Raw genomic sequence first — 16,476 nt, 5'->3', positions numbered from 1 at the left:
CACAAAAGCAAAAGAACTAATTCCACTTACTCATTATGGGACTTTTATCCTCAGGGTTTGTCTGCTTATAAATCAGGAAAATAGGAATAATATCACTATGTCACTGAATCTTGAGTCTTAAAGTGAAGTTATATGAAAGGCCCATTGTAATCTGTAAAGTTGTAATGTTATTTTTGACATACTTAATTCTTTTATACTTCAGTTTTTTAATAAAATTTCTCAACATAATATATTTCTATTCACAAATTTTCTAAAAAAAGGGTTTTCTATTTTTCTGAGTAGTTTTACTTGGACATATGTGACTTGTAGTTCTTTTATTATAACTCCAATAATGTATAAGAAAACTATACTTCTGATTTTACTGCTAAAAAATACTTTGCTCTGTTACCAAACTAATATGAACCCTTTCCCAATCAAAATGTCACTGCTCAATCAATAGTTATTTTAGAAGTAAGCCCACAACACTGCATCCACAGATTGCCCCTAAAAATTGACAGCATTCCGTTCTATGTATCATAAATGTATTTGGTGCAAAATTCCTCTGCTTTTGATCAATATTCTCTTAAAGAAGGCTAATTTATGTACTTAGGTTGGGGTGGGGTGGGGTGCTTGCTAGGCTAGCATTCTACTTCTTGAGCCATACCTCCTGCCCTGATTTTTTGCTGATTATTTTGGAGACAAAGTCTGGTGAACTTTTCTGCCTGAGCTGACCTCAAAACCTTGATCTTCCATTTCTCATCCTCCTGAATATATAGGATACAGGTAAAATCCACTAAATCCAGCTAAAGAAAGTTTAATATTTTAAATAGGAAAAAGTAGTCGGAACCAATCCATGTATCCTTATATCTTGTCCCATGGGTAATACCAGATTTCAATTTCTTACTATCTAACATAAAGCAAGATAAAATAATATCTTTGATTATTAATTAAGTGCTAAAAATTACCATGGATGCTAAAAATACTAAAATTCTTTTAACAGTATTAATTGAAACCATTATTAATATCAAAAATGACATTAAAAGTTAATTGTGTTTTCTTATCATTTAACAAGTTTTCAATGTTCTGATTTCCTTGTAGGGTAGAATTTCTTTGGTGACTCTCCCACAAGCCAATGGGAACTGTTCTGTAGAGAACAGTGCTAACTATCCATTCAGTCTTCATGGTTACTGTGCTCAAAGCCTAGGGTGACAGCTACTAACAAAAGTCACCAGAGAGCAGTGGTACTCACTAGACACTATGTTGAGAATGAACTATACAACTTGTGGGTAGAGATGGAAGGGAAAAACTGGGAGATGGCAAGGGAAGGGGTAACACTGTCTAAAAAGAAATGTACTCTTTACCTGACTTATGTAACTGTAACCCCCTTTGTACATCATCTTTATATAAAATAACAATTTTTTTAAAAGTCACCAGAGTTGGTTAGATCTTTCTAAAGTATTCAATTAAATAGTCATGTTGTCTCCTAATTATTAAATGATGTTTCTTGTTTATTCAATTGTCTATCTTTTCCTTGTATGTTTGTTTGGTTTGGGAGAAAGAGGAAAGGTCCTCATTTTTTATCAAAAGAACACATACAGGGGCTGGGAATGTGGCTTAGTGGTAGAGTGTTTGCCTAGCATGCACGAAGCACTGGGTTTGATTCCTCGTACCATATAAACAGAAAATGCCGGCAATGGCGCTGTGGCTCAAGTGGTAGGGTGCTAGCTTTGAACAAAAGAAGCTCAGGGACAGTGCTCAGGCCCTGAGTTTAAGCCCCAGGACTTGGGGGGTGGGGGGACAGAGGGAACACATACAGAACTCCCAGTACTGAGCCAGGGGCTTTGTGGTGTTTTGACATGGACAATTCCTTCTGGGGCTGTGGCAGGGCACTGTCCTTTTCCTTACCTCATGCCTAATCTCAACATGCAGTCAACCTCAGCTTCCTTAGTTTCTGGGGCCAGACACACATGGGCCAGACACACATGGGCCTATGTGCACACATGCACAATCTCTCTCTCACACACACACACACACACACACACACACACACACACACACATTCTTCTATTGTCCATCTCTCTACACAGTATAGCTACTAAAATTATCCCAACCATACCCAACAAGAGGAACACGAATAAAGAAATTCAAAAAGAAGAAAACTGGAGAGTAGTGTATGAAAGTACAGTGACAATGAGGCTAAAACTTCATAACGAGTTGTCACATTTACTGGAAAGTTGGTGACTTAAAAAACATCTAGATAAGCCTTGCCAGAGTCTTATAAACATAATACCACATAAAGGATAACACAGGCGGGTATGGTGTCTCAGCATAACCATTGACTACTTAATAGAAGTAAAGTTATGGGAAATAGATGTCAGATCAATATAAAGAACTAAGGATTAGAGCTATATGAAAAAGGAATGGGTTACCTTATGAGGTAGTGGGCTCCCTGTCATTAGAAGTATTCAAGAATGCTGCATATCATAGCCCCCTCTTGGAGATTCACAATGCATATTAGCATATTAAAGGTTCTGAGAAGTCCTGCAGTAAAGAAACCTGTTTAACTTTGTTTGATGCAGCATTTCCCAAATTATTTGACCATAGAACCCCTTTCCCACCCAGCCCCACCTAAAGATTTACTTAGTTTTTGTGGAACTAGGATTCCTCAGAATATATTGTATAATATATTGGTCTCCATTTTTTGATGTAATATTCAACTGATTAAATAACTGTCAGGGAAATAGTAAAAGTAATCGCCATGAGGGAGAAGATGTAGAAGGAAGGTCCTTAAGGTTCTTTAAGATTTCACCATTCTACTATATTCTAAGTGAAGCATTGCAGAATTTTGGAGTCTTTTTTGTTGTTTTTGGTGATACTGGGGTCTGAACTCTGGACTTCAGGTTTGCTAGCTCAGCTGGCACTCAGTCATTTCAGCCATGCTTTTTCACAGGCTATTTTGGAGACAGTTTCTTTTAAGCTTTTCTTCCAGAGTTGGCTCTGAAACACAATCCTCCAGATCTCAGCCTCCTGAGTAGCTAGGATTACATGCTTGAACTTCATTATTCATGCACCCAGGCTTCATAGTTTATTTTTTTAAAGGTTCCATGGATGAAAAGCAAGTAAAACTAAGTAGCAGTGGAAATATATGGTTTGCTGGTTCAAGTATCCTTTCATAGTGAAAACTCAACCTTTAAAAGGCAAGAGAGACATCTCAAGGATCATAAATTTTTTAAAAAGCTAAATATCTACCATAACTACTCACTAAATAGATTATTATATCAGAGATAGAATATTAAAAAGTCATCTTGCATTGGTTATTTCATAATTCTAGTTATATTATTTGAGTTGGTCTTTGTTTTCCTAATACATAGCTCCTAAAGTTAATATTTGTTTGGTGCTTAGTTACTAGACTGCTGTTCTGTGTAATCTGTGATCCTGAATTAGACATCCAGAAGAAATAATTAAGTATAAGGGGTTAGAAGCTATTAAATCTACTAAAGTAAAAATTAGGGTAAAATATGTGCTCTACATATACTTGGCCCTTGGGGTTGGGAAGGTGGCTCAGTGGTAGAGTGCTTGCCTTGCATGCATGAGGCCCTGGGTTCAATTCTTCAGCACCACATAAACAGAAAAAGCCGGAAGTGGCACTGTGGCTCAAGTGGTAGAGAGAGCTAGCCTTGAGCTGAAGAACCAACGGACAACACCCAGGCCCAGAGTTCAGGCCCTGTGACCCACCAAAACAAAACATATTCCTGGCCCTTTCCCTCTCCATTTTTCCTTTTGAAGAATTATATGGCCAGGCACCAGCGGGTCACACTTGTGATCCTAGTTAGTCAGGAGGCTGAGATCCAAAGCCGGCCAGGACAGGAGGTCCCTGAGACTTATCTCCAATTAACCACCCAAAAGCAGGAAGTGGAAGTGCGACTCAAATGGTAGAGTACCAGCCTTGTGAGAAAAAGCTCAGGCCTTGAATTCAAGCTCCATATAGGCATACAAAACAAATAATAATTAAACAAAACTGGGCACCACAATTGTAACCCTCACTATTTAGGAGTCTGAGACCTGAAGGACCATAGATCAGAGCCAGCCCATGCAAAAGAAGTGAGACTCCATCTCCAATAAACCAGCAAGATGCTGGACTGGAGGTATGGCTCAAATGGTAGAGCACCAAGTATGAACAAGAACGCTGGTAAGTGTGATGCCATGAGTTCAAGCCTCAGTATCAGCACACACATGCACACACACACAAATAAATTATGTACACACATACTAAAACATATTCGACATGAAACTAATCTAATATTAAGAATATAAATGCTAGTGTTCCAAATTACAAAGTCAAAGTCCCCAGAGTTATATTACCTACCTTTTTACACATTAAATATTAAAGTCATCCAATTTAATAGCGTATTAAAAGTAAAAACACAAAATACAATGAGAATCTTAACTTCTGAATTCCTGACTTTTGAATTTAAGCCCTCACATTTTTGTCCAACGAGATCTTTACATTTTTAAAAGGCTACCAAATGCACCCCAACAGAATTATCTGACACACAAATGCATTTGACACATAACTATGTGAAATTCAACAAAAATTCACTTTTAGTTTAAACAGCAAAGCTTCATTTTCAGGAAGAGGCTGTTTAAAATTTTTTTTTTAAATCACGGAATATTTTTTAATTATTTCAACTTCGCATCAGGTAAACTATGTTTACTTAGTAAAAATACTTACCAAGTTTGGGGAAACTGGCTCTCTTTCAGCTCTCCAGCCCCCTATAACAGGAAAAGCAAAAAAAAAAATTAGATCACAGATTTTTAAAATTTTTAAAAGCTGAAGACTTAAATGTATTACTGATTTTATAGTGGGAAAAGTCTCCAGATTTGAAAACCCAAAGAGAAAAAGCAAGTAGTAGTTTTTACAGCAAAGAAGGAACTCAAGAGCAGTTAAATCTCCCCTACTGCTCAGTTTTTCAAGACAATGAAAAGGTCTCACAGGTGATGTCTGCACACTGAGGGAGGAGGGGTAAGGGAACACACCCCAGGTAGAAAAGAACAGTGTTATACCTGAGTCCTCAGAAACTACCACCAGTAGCCAGCTGCCTATTACAAGTCTCACCAGTAACATAAGTTTGTTTTACTTAATGCTTCATCTTAATGTTTGATCATTTTCTCTTGGCTGGTATTATATGAAACTGTATTTTAGTCTTTTTTTGGAAGTACTGAAGTTTGAACTCAGACCTCTCACTTATCTACCCAGTGCTCTGCTACTTGAGCCATGGCCCCAGCCCTGTTTTGCTTTTATTCTTTCACATAAGGTCTCATATTTGTTTTTTATTTGTTTTATTACTACCACCACCACCGTCTCTGCCAGATCTATGTTAGACCACAATACTCTGGAGTTTCCTGAGTAGCTGGGGTTGTAGACATGCATCTTCATGTCTAATTTGTTCTTTAAGATAGGGTCTCATTTAACTCTTTTTGCTTGGGCTGGCTGTGAACCCAATCTTTCTCCTGTCTCCACCTGGGGTTACAGGCACAGACCACTATGCTTGCCCTCATCTGTGTTTTTAAGTTTTCATAAACATTAATTTTTAGAAAAGATTTGCATATTTTAGAGTAAATAATAAAACTTACCTAAACTTTTCTTAAATGATTCAGTATTTCTAGGGTTTGCAATTTAACTCCAAGTTTTTTAAACTGCTGCAAATCTAAACACACACACACACACACACAACTGTGTATAAGTGGATATGGACAGTTTTCCTTTACCAAGATACATAGAAAGGAAACAGGAATCAGGCATCAATGGCTCATACCTGTAATCCTAGCTACTCAGAAGGCTGAGATCTGAGGATCATGGTTCAAAGCCAGCCCAGGCAGAAAAGTCCATGAGACTCTTATCTCCAGTTAACCACCAGAAAACCAGAAATGGCACTGTGGCTCAAGTGGTAGAGCACTAGCCTTGAGCTAAAGAGCTGAGGGGCAGTACCCAGGCCCAGAATTCAGGCCCCACAACTGACAAAAAAAAAAGAAAGAAAGGAAATGGGTCACACAGAAATAACATATAACTAGCACCACAAAGGACCTCCACTGTTTCTTACACTCAACTTTAAACTAACACCATCAGTACTTTGCTCACTTAAAAGGTCTTTTTCCAGGGCTGGGAAGATGGCTCAGTGGTAAAGCGCTTGCCTTGCATGCATGAGGCCCTGGGTTTGATTCCTCAGCACCATATAAGCAGAAAAGCCACAAGTGGCGCTGTGGCTCAAGTGGTAGAGCACTAGTCTTGAGCTGAAGAGCTGAGGAACAGCACCCAGACCCAGAGTTCAGGTCCCATGACTAGCAAAAAAAAAAGATCTTTTTCCAATTAATCTCTGTGTGTGTGTGCCAGTCGTAGGGTTTGAACTCAGGGCCTAGGCACTCAGTGTGAGCTCTTTTGCTCAAGGCTAGTGCTCTACCACTGAAGCCACAGCTCCACTTCCGTTTTATGGTTAATTGGAGAAAGGTACAAGTCTCACAGGCTTGCCCAAGCTGGCTTCAAACAGTGGCCTTCAGATCTCAGCCTCCTGAGTAACTAGGATTACAAGCCTGAGCCACCAGTGTCTGGCTCCAATTAGCCTTAAAATGGGTTTGCTTATGTAAGGCTTAAAATTCACAGCATTATGTAATGAAATAAATAATATGAATGCAAGTAACAGTCCGAATTTTACATTTTCATTCACATTCTTAAATGTATCTCAGCACTTGAGATTATAAACCCTATATACACATGGATTTTTCTATGCCCTACACCTAACTGGTGATTTTTTTCATATTTCTTTTTTTTTAATGTTTTTAAGGGAAAGAGGCTTTTTATTTTTTAATTAATTTATTGTTATTATAAAGGTGATATACAGAGGGATTACAATTACATGAGGCAGGTAATGAGTATATTTCCTTTCATATAATATCTTCCCTTGCCTCACTCTCTCCCAATCCCTCCCTCCTGTCTCACCCATGAGTTGTATAGTTCACTCTCATCAGTGTCCTGTGAGCTCCACTGCTGCAGTTTTTCACCTGTTTTTCCTGGAATTCTATATGTTCCCCCACCTTCTCAAAGACATACACTTGAATACACCATACATAAAAAAAGAAGACAGAATCACCAAAATAATTTTAAAAAGAAAAAAAGATCTCATGTCCATATCTTGAGTTCATTCCAATATATATTATTTTATATAAACATAAATGGTGATTTTTTTAAAAAAATCATTTTAAGATCCAATCCAATCTTAGGAAACAAAAATTGAATGTCACCCCTAACATTTTACTGTTAAATTACTTCAACATGCCATGAGCCCTAAACATCTTTCTTCTGCCTTAAACCTATATACTTGTTGACAGATGTTACTCCAACAATAGAACATATCCTCAGAATATTTGTTCTGTCAGACTATTTCTATTGTTCCTTTGGTGTGTGTGAAACTGAAGTTTGAACTCATGACTTCATGATTTTTGGTAGATACCCTACCACTTGAGCCACACCCACCGGACTTTTTTAGCCAATTACAATTCAAATAGTATCTTGAGATTTTTGCAGTGGGGACAGGCCTTCCCTAAGGCCTCTGGCATAGCTGGCATGCACTACTATAACCAGCTTATAGAGTGAATGAGAGTATCACTAATTTTTTGTATAGACTGATCTTGAACCATAATCCTCCCAATCTCTCCCTTCCAAGTAGCTGGGATCACAGTCATGAGCCATTATGCCCGGATTTTCTTGGAATATTTCAAAAGATTGAGTGCTAAGATTATTACTAAGATTATGTCTTTCATTTAATCACAAACATTAATATCTCATAAGAAACATACAATAAAATTATTTAAAAGGGCCCCATTTGGCCGGTGCAAGTGTCTCACACCTGTAATCCTTGCATAATCAGAAGGCTGCCATCTGAGGATCTCTGCTTAAAGCCAACCTAAGCAACATTAGTACATGATACTCTTTTCTCTAACCAGAAAATGAGCTGGACTGGAAGTATAGCTAAGTGGGAAAGCACCAGCTGTGAATGAACATAGAGCATGAACCCTGCATTCAAGCCCCAGTACCATCACACTCACACTCTCTCTCTCTCTCTCTCTCTCTCTCTCTCTATTTCATGCAGTTTCCATTTGCAAAAGAAATTCAGTATGTTGTGCCGCCTTCCCTCTTTAGCTGTCCTTTTTAAAATTCTCAAGTCCATCTACATGATAATTATAATTACCAAGATTAGAATGATTTCCTAACCAAAAGAAAACTCATACAAACATGCACAGAATGATGCAGTTGTTAGAAAGTGAATTCTTATCATCAGTTACCTACAGTACCCAGTGTCATTCAAAAAAAATGTTTAAAGCAGTACCAGACACACAATAATGTTCAATAAATACTTGTTAAATCAATGAATTTACTGAACACTCAAAGTGTTGCACACTTATGGTTCCTTTCCAGGCTTTCTGCTAGCTTTTCAAAATAATGAGTTTTTAAGCACCTATAACAGCATTATTTATAAAATGACTTTTTAAAACAGTTTTTTATTCAAATTGTTGACTAGGAAGTAAAATACAATGAGGGGTTAAAGGCACAGCTCAGGTAGTAAAGCATCAGACAATGAGCAAAAGCATCATTGTAAAGAGTTCAAATCCTGGTCTGGAACACAAGAAAGGACAGGACAGGGACAGGTAAAGGGAAAGACAAAAGGAAAGGAAAGGGAAGGAAAAGGAAAAGAGAAAAGGGAAAAAGAAAGGAAAAATAAATAAACAAACAACTACTGGGTGCTGGTGGCTCACACCTGTGAAATCCTAGCTGCTAATGGAGGCTGAGATCTGAGAAACACTGTTGGAAGCCAGCCCAGACAGGAAAGCCCATGAGACACTTGAACAAAGCAGCCCTGGGACACTCAAAGGCCCTGAGTTCAAGCCCCAGGACACATTAGTACATGACACTCTTCTCTAACCAGCAAATGAGCTGGACTGGAAGTATAGCTAATGTGTCCCTGGCACAAAAACTGAAAAATTAAACTTAAAAAACATGCAATATAATGAAGAGTTTGACAAACTGTGTTTAACTAAAGTTAAGAACTTCTGTTCAAACTGGGCACTGGTGGCTCACACCTGTAATCCTAGCTACTCAGGAGGCTGAGATCTGAGGATCGCAGTTCAAAGACAGCCCAGGCAGGAAAGTCTGTCAGATTCTTATCTCCAATTAACCACCAGAAAATCGGAAGTGGTGTTGTGCTCAAGTAGTAGAGTGCTAGCCTTGAGCTGAAGAGCTCAGGGACAGCACCAGGCCCAGAGTTCAGGCCTCATGACCGGGGTGGGGTGGGGGGGAGGGAATAAATTCTGTTCATTAAAAAAATTAAAGTGGGGGCTGGGAAGGTGGCTCAGTGGTAGAGTGCTTGCCTTGCATGCATGAGGCCCTGGGTTCGATTCTTCAGCACCACATAAGCAGAAAAAGCCGGGAGTGGAGCTGTGACTCTAGTGGTAGAGTGCTAGCCTTGAGCTGAAGCGTCATGGGACAGTGCCCAGGCCCAGAGTTCAGGCCCCACGAACAAAAAAAAAAAAAAAATTAAAGTGAAAAAACAAGCCAGAGAGTTTGAGTTGATAATTGCAATACATATAATCAAACAAGGCATATATCCAGGATATATAAAATATGTTGAGACTCAAAGTGATGAGGAGAGGATTTTAACTTCTATTTATATAGCATTTGATAAAGTGTAACCAGAGAAAGTCTCAGAAAAGTCAAGTTTAGTAAAGGGCATTTTCTCCAAAATTCAGTAGCAGAAACGGATCCTAATCTAATGAAGAATTTTACCATAATATCATGAAACTTGCATCTTGAAATGCTAACCACAAGGGAAAAAATAACAAAACCTGCTTATAGGGATCACAGAAAAAATATAGAAAAGTAAAGTCAGAAAGATGAAGACACTTCTCAGAAGTCAATGATTTGGTGGCAAAATGGAGAAGGGCTTACAGGACCGAGGTGCTTTTGGCTAAGACTTTCCCACTAGACCTCACTTTCTTTTGAGCAGTTGCAGAAGTTACTCTTCTACAAAACAAGCTATATAATAAACATGGAAGTATTTTTGGAAATTTCTGCATACAAAATTTTAAAGAAAAATTACATAAACAATCTATCTAGGTACAGGATGACCCACTGTAACAATGGGATGTACAAGACACTATGTTGAAAACAAACTTTACAACTTTGTGGGGAGGGGGAGGAGGGAGGAGTTGGAGTGGTGGGGAGGAAAGGGATGGTAGAGGAACAACAAAGGAGGGGCTAACAATACTCGAAAGGAAATGTACTCTTTACCTTACTCACGTAACTGTAACCCCTCTGTACAGTATCTTTACAATTAGTTTATATAGAGGGGTCAACTCCACAGTACTAGATATCAAATTCTATGTGTGTGTGTGTGTGTGTGTGTGTGTGTGTGTGTGTGTGTGTGCGCGCGCATGCGCGCGCACCACAGCTTCAATCATATGCACAAAGAGATCCAAATACCAAAAAGAGAAAATCAGTTTTCAACTAGTGATGCCTTTATTTTAACGTAGTTGTACGAAGGGATTTTAATGTGACATATCTGTTTATGAGTACAATGCATCTTGATCAATGTCACCCCTACCATCATTCTTCTCCCATCTCTCCCAACCTAACTCAACCCCTCAAGTTACCTGGTTCGATTTGCATATATGTGCACAGAATATTATGACTATATTCCCCTACACTTCTCTTCATTCCACTGCCTACATCCCCGATCCCACCTCTCTCTGACAAAACACATTTTTTAAACACTGTGCACATCAGAAACTCTAAAGTGTTTCTTTGAAGACTAATTAGTAGTTGACTACTGTTTGGAAACTGAGTTTTAGAAAAAGCAGGTATTTTATTCCTGTAAGATAGAGCAGCAAAATTTATGATTTATACATAAATATGTATTCTATACACTATGTATATGCAAAAGGCACTAAAGTCTAAATTGCCAAGTTTGATTTCCTCATATTAAACTTCTTGGAAGCCTACTTAATTTCTCACATGAATTTCATACTTGTAATGAAGGTAGTTCAAAACTTATACTTGGCTTAAACTTTGAAAATGTCTATTCAAGAACCAGGCACTGTGGCCATGACTGTAATCCCAACCCTTGGGAGGCTGAAACAGGAAAGTTTCAACTTTGAGGTCAATTTGGGATACATAGGATACTACAGGTCAGCCTAGGCTGCATAACAATACCCTGTCTCAAAAGAGAAAGAAAAAAGCCAAGATCCAGATACTTGTTCCCGGCATTCTAGCTACTTGGAAGGCTGGAAACAGAGAGGATTATAGTTTGAGGCCAAGGACAGAAAAGCTGGACCAACAGCTGGGCATGGTGGCATGTGTCTGTCATCCTAGCTACAAAAGGAAACCTAAAGTAGACAGATCAAGGTCCAGTCACAAGCCTGAACAAGAAGTAAACTCCCAAGATGAGATGGAGGCATAACTCATTGGAAGAGCATCTGCCTAGCTAATAAATATAAAGCCCTAAGTTCAAACTACAGTACTGCAATAAAGAAAGGGAAAACAAGAAAGGAAAAGAAAGTAAATAAGTCAGAGCAAATGAAGTTATTTTTGGTTTTAGAGATATATTTTCTCCCTAACTTCACACAACATTTTTTGTAATTGAAGATTGTTTACTTCTCCACAACTTTACAGGTAGCTGCTTTAATGAGCACTGGCAAAGAAACAAATCATTCAGATTTCCGATATAGTTATAAAACTTAAAATATTATAAATAAATCAAAGATTATTAATAACCAATTTTAAGGACCTTTTGTAAAGTATGGAAACCTCTGCATGTAATCTACATTAAGCAATAAACAAATTTTGCAGAGAAAAAAAGTAACACTAGATCATGTTTTAAATTAAGCTAAAATTTAATTCACCCCACTACAAACTTCAAATGATTAAGTTTATAGTCTGTGCTCAATCATAAATTTTGATAAGGGACTAGAATAGCACAGATAATTGTCATTCAAAGATGCTTTAAAATGTCACCTTACCCAAGAAGATTCAATCTCTTCTCTTCCCCTACTATACCAAGCTGACAGTAGTCCAACATCTAAGTTTTATATACAATAAGGATCATCACTTTTTTTTCCTGCCCCTCCTAACTTCCAACAGAAAGCATAATAAGTTTGAAATAAATTTAAATACAGATGAATGGCTAGATGAAAAAAGCAGGGCTGGGAAGGTGGCTCAGGGGTAGAGCGCTTGCCTTGCATGCCTGAGGCCCTGGGTTCGATGTCTCAGCACCACATAAAAAGAAAAAGCTGGAAGTGGAGCTGTGGCTCAAGTGGTAGAGTGCTAGCCTTGAGCTGAAGAGCTCAGGGACAGCGCCCAGGCCCAGAGTTCAGGCTCCACAACTGACAAAAAAGAAAAGAAAAAAGCAAAATCCCATGCAATAAACGTTTAGGTCCCAACACCATTAGCTCCCTCTATGTCCTACTCCCTCTTGCCTGTCCTCACTTTCCTCTTAGGAAACATCATTTTCCCCTCATCATTACTGTGTGTGTGTGTGTGTGTGTGTGTGTGTGTGTGTGAACTCAGAGTCTTGAGCTTACTAGGCAAACTCTTTATAACTTGAGTCATCTTAAAAAACAAGATGTGATGTGGAAGGAACCCCCTAAGAGGGCACCACTGGACTCTTCTTTGGCCCCTCTTCCATGGGGAAAGCTACTTTCTTCCATGGCTTTCCTTTTACTTTCAAAATAAACTATGTTTATTTAAAAAATAACAAAATGAAAATATGCAAAAAAATGCTGATTCCTAAAAATACAACACCTCCCTTAACAATCTCTAATTATGTTCTCTTGTCCATGATCCCTTTATAGAAAAGCTCACAGAAGACTTATAGACTCACAGAATCTCCTCCTTTTCCCTATTGAATCTACTCTACTTGGGCTTTTGCCTCCCTCCATTCTGGTCAAGACCCTTAATAACTTCCCCATTGCTACACCCACTAGGAAAGTCTCAGTCTGAACTCTTCTTCTGTCAGTATTATGTGATTGATTTGATCATTCTTTCATTTTTAAATGAATTTAATTTCATTTCTTGTGGTATTGAGAATAGAACCCAAGGCCTTCCACACACTAGACAAGTATTCTACCCTCTCCTGCTTTTCCTAATTTCACGAAACATCAATTTCCCCTTCATCATTACTGAATCATTCCGTCCCCCACTTTTTTTTAACCTCAGGGTAAGTTTTTCCTGCCCCCTTTTTATATACTGGCGGCGATGGTTCTAAGACCTCAAAATGTTAAATTGCTCCAGGGCTCAGTTCTTAAATCTCTTCCTCTTCTGTGATCTCAATCAGTCTCATGGCTATAAAGGAGTTGATTTATATACCCATAATTTCCAAATTTTTATCTCTAGAACTAACTTTTCCTTTGAAATCTCTACTCCTGTGCCCACAGACCTACTCAACAGGTATCTTAAGCTTGGTGGCCTAAAACAAAACCCCAGATCACCTCCTACTTAAAATCTCTTCTTAGAGTCATTCTCAAATAGCAACCCCATCCTTCAGACAAAAAATATTAAGTCACCACAAATGCCTCTTGTGCCATATCCCACAACCATGTTGCCTCTACCTTCAAAGTACATCTTTTGACCATTTATCTTGGTTCCAGTACACCTTTTTTGGTCTAATTAACCATCATCTTTCACCTACCATGTTGCCATGGGCCCCTAACTGGCCTCAATTTTACCCTAGCCCAGCTACAATCTATTCTTTCAGTAGCCAGAGTTATCTTTTCAAAACCCAAGAAAGATTCCCCTCTGACTTCCCTCTGACTTTAAACTACAGGCATTAAGTCATTTGGACTTTGCTGCTTTAGCACTCCCATCCCCTGAGCTCCAGGACCTGCTCTGGCAATACTGGCCTCCGGTCCATACTCCAGCCATTCCAAGTCAAGTTCTCTGCTCACAATTGAGAACTCCTACTTGCTTTTCCCTCTGACTCTCTTCTTTAACATACAATTATGGCTCACTCATTGGAAATATTTAGGAAATCAGTTACAGGAGTAGGAGAGTATTAAGACTAAAATTATAATTAGAACTGTTCCTCTCCCAAACTTTTACTCATCCCCCTTTTCTCTTCTAAGTAACCAAATCTCAACCAAAATTTATAATATCTAGATACTCACTGATTGACAGAGACTATTCCTAACCACCCATATTCTGTCTCCATTTCTTTAAATATCCCTAGCCCTCTCAATTCTTTTTAGATTTTAACTATATATTGTCTCATGTTGTAAGCTATGACTTACTGCCCTAGACTACATACACACAGATACTCAAGTTGAGGTAATGTCTTGTGTAAGTAATTTTCAATCCTAAATCAGGATCATGAATAAACTTTAGTAAATATTGATTCCATTAAAGTTTCTGAACTTAGGGCCAGGCACTGGTGGCTCAAGCCTGTAAATCCTAGCTAATCAGGAGGCTGAGATTTGAGGATCTCGATTCAAAGCCAGCCTGAGCAGGAAAGTCCATGAGACTCTTACCTCCAGTTACACACACACACACACACACACACACACACACACAAAAGCCAGAAGTAAAGCTATGGCTCAAGTGCTAGTGTTAGCTTGAGCACAAAAGCTTAGGGACAGGCTCAGGCTCTGAGTTCATGCTCAAGTACAAAAATCCTTATTTACTAGTATCTAGATCATAAAGCTGTTTTATAACCAGTACACAAGAAAAACTTCTTATTTACATATCAGACTTGGTAATTCACTCCATATCCCAAGACAATTCAAATTCTATCTTAATAGTTAGTTAACCTCAAGATCAAAATGCTTGCCTTCAACAACAAAAAATAAGCCAGGTATCTACAGAGCATTCTAAGAGTTTTGGCTTATCTTAGTGTACAGGGATTTAAGAAAGGGCCTTCTATTAACACTAATGGGAGTTCTGAGCATAAACTCTAAACACCAAGGAAGAGGATTAATGCCCAGCCCTGTATCTATGAAAACCCTTTGTACTGCACTAACTGTAACTATTGGGAGTTCTTCTCTCAGAAATGGGGTAATAGACCCAAATTCCTATGTCCCTAAAGCACAAAGATAGTTCAAGTGAAAGTCACTAAGGAAGGTCACTGGTAAACACCAGACTTAAAAGAAAAAAAAAAGAAAAATTTAAAAAATAAATAGTAAAAACATGTGTGGAAGCAGTAATGAAGTGCTGAAGATTAAATGTCCCATGAAAATAAATTCAACAGGATTAAAGCAACCATATTTTTTAAAGTCAAGCACAATACACTCAACTACAGTGAGAAGCTTATGCAAAGAAACATACACACACAACAAAACAAACAACTCTTCCTTAATGGAGCCCTAAGTACATTACAATCCTTGCTTTTGAAAACACACACACACACACACACACACACACACACACACAAAATCACAGAGTACTTCCAGACAAATGGGTAATGATCACAAGCTGCCAGGGACAACCAAAAGTAACTAAATAAAAATCATAGCACCTTATTGTGTTCCATCCTGCCTCCCCTGTCAATATAGCACTACTGTACTTGCCAGGCTGGAAAATGAGCAGGTGCCTCTCAGGCTATGAGAAAATTCACACAGACACAGACACACACACACACACACACACACACACACACACACACACACACACACACACACAACACACACACACACACACACACACACACACACACACACACACACACATCTCTCTCAAATACCCCAAACACAAAAGGAATGATACTCTCACTCAAAAGGGGCTTTAGAAATCCAAGGCTATACTACAGATCTAAAAAACTATAGACCTCCATTGAAGAAGTAAGGGAAAAAGCAAGGTTTTCCCCCAAATGCATATTTCAAAACTTAAAAGATCGAACATTTAACACTTAAAAGGCTCTGGCAATAATCCACTTGTTAAAAAGGAAACGGAGATTAAGATTTTTTTCCATTTCCATCCCCAAAGAAAATTAGAATCTTTGCTATACAACTACATAGGTTTAGCAACACAAATAAAGAATCCCTACTTAAGGCCTAAAAACTAAAAATGGTTCCACGCATTTACATATTTTTTAAAAAATCAATATAGTCTAACATACTGATTCTCCATCATCAATACTATCATTAATGAGCATTTATTTTTATCTGTATTTTGAATTGTGTTGATGAGAAACTGAAAGTTAGAATATGCTGGGAATTTTAACTTTTGATGCAAAATCCAGAAAGAAACAGAAGTCTTAAGCACACAGCCTCCATCACACTGGTAAGTAAGTGGTCCTAAAACTTGAAAGTGAAAGCAAATACAGACCTAAAAAGAAGTTGTTTGCTCGATATTAATGCTACCCTTTTAAAACCAAAAATATGTTCTGTTACAGAAGACTGAAATCAGGGCTTCCATTAACCTTGTTTAAAAAAAAAAATCCCATGAGCATGGATTTTTTTCCT

The 16,476-nt window shown here is 38.2% G+C and overlaps 1 protein-coding gene across 3 annotated transcripts in view; it reads right to left on the bottom strand.

Moving 5' to 3' along the window:
- Phf21a (PHD finger protein 21A) overlaps positions 1–16,476 on the bottom strand; it is a 200,945-nt gene that overhangs the window by 163,582 nt on the left and 20,887 nt on the right. For all 3 annotated transcript variants that reach the window (XM_013030045.1, XM_013030046.1, XM_013030047.1), the window contains exons 2-3: positions 4,712–4,752; positions 2,409–2,520 (exon numbers count right to left, since the gene is read on the bottom strand). The gene's annotated coding sequence lies outside the window, so the exon portion shown is untranslated. The remainder of the gene's footprint in view (positions 1–2,408; positions 2,521–4,711; positions 4,753–16,476) is intronic.

This window comes from Dipodomys ordii, unplaced genomic scaffold, assembly GCF_000151885.1.
Source record: "Dipodomys ordii isolate 6190 unplaced genomic scaffold, Dord_2.0 Scaffold125, whole genome shotgun sequence".
Classification (NCBI taxonomy): domain Eukaryota; kingdom Metazoa; phylum Chordata; class Mammalia; order Rodentia; family Heteromyidae; genus Dipodomys; species Dipodomys ordii.
Note: the sequence above shows the minus strand (reverse complement) of the source record. Positions and strands in the feature narration are given on the sequence as shown.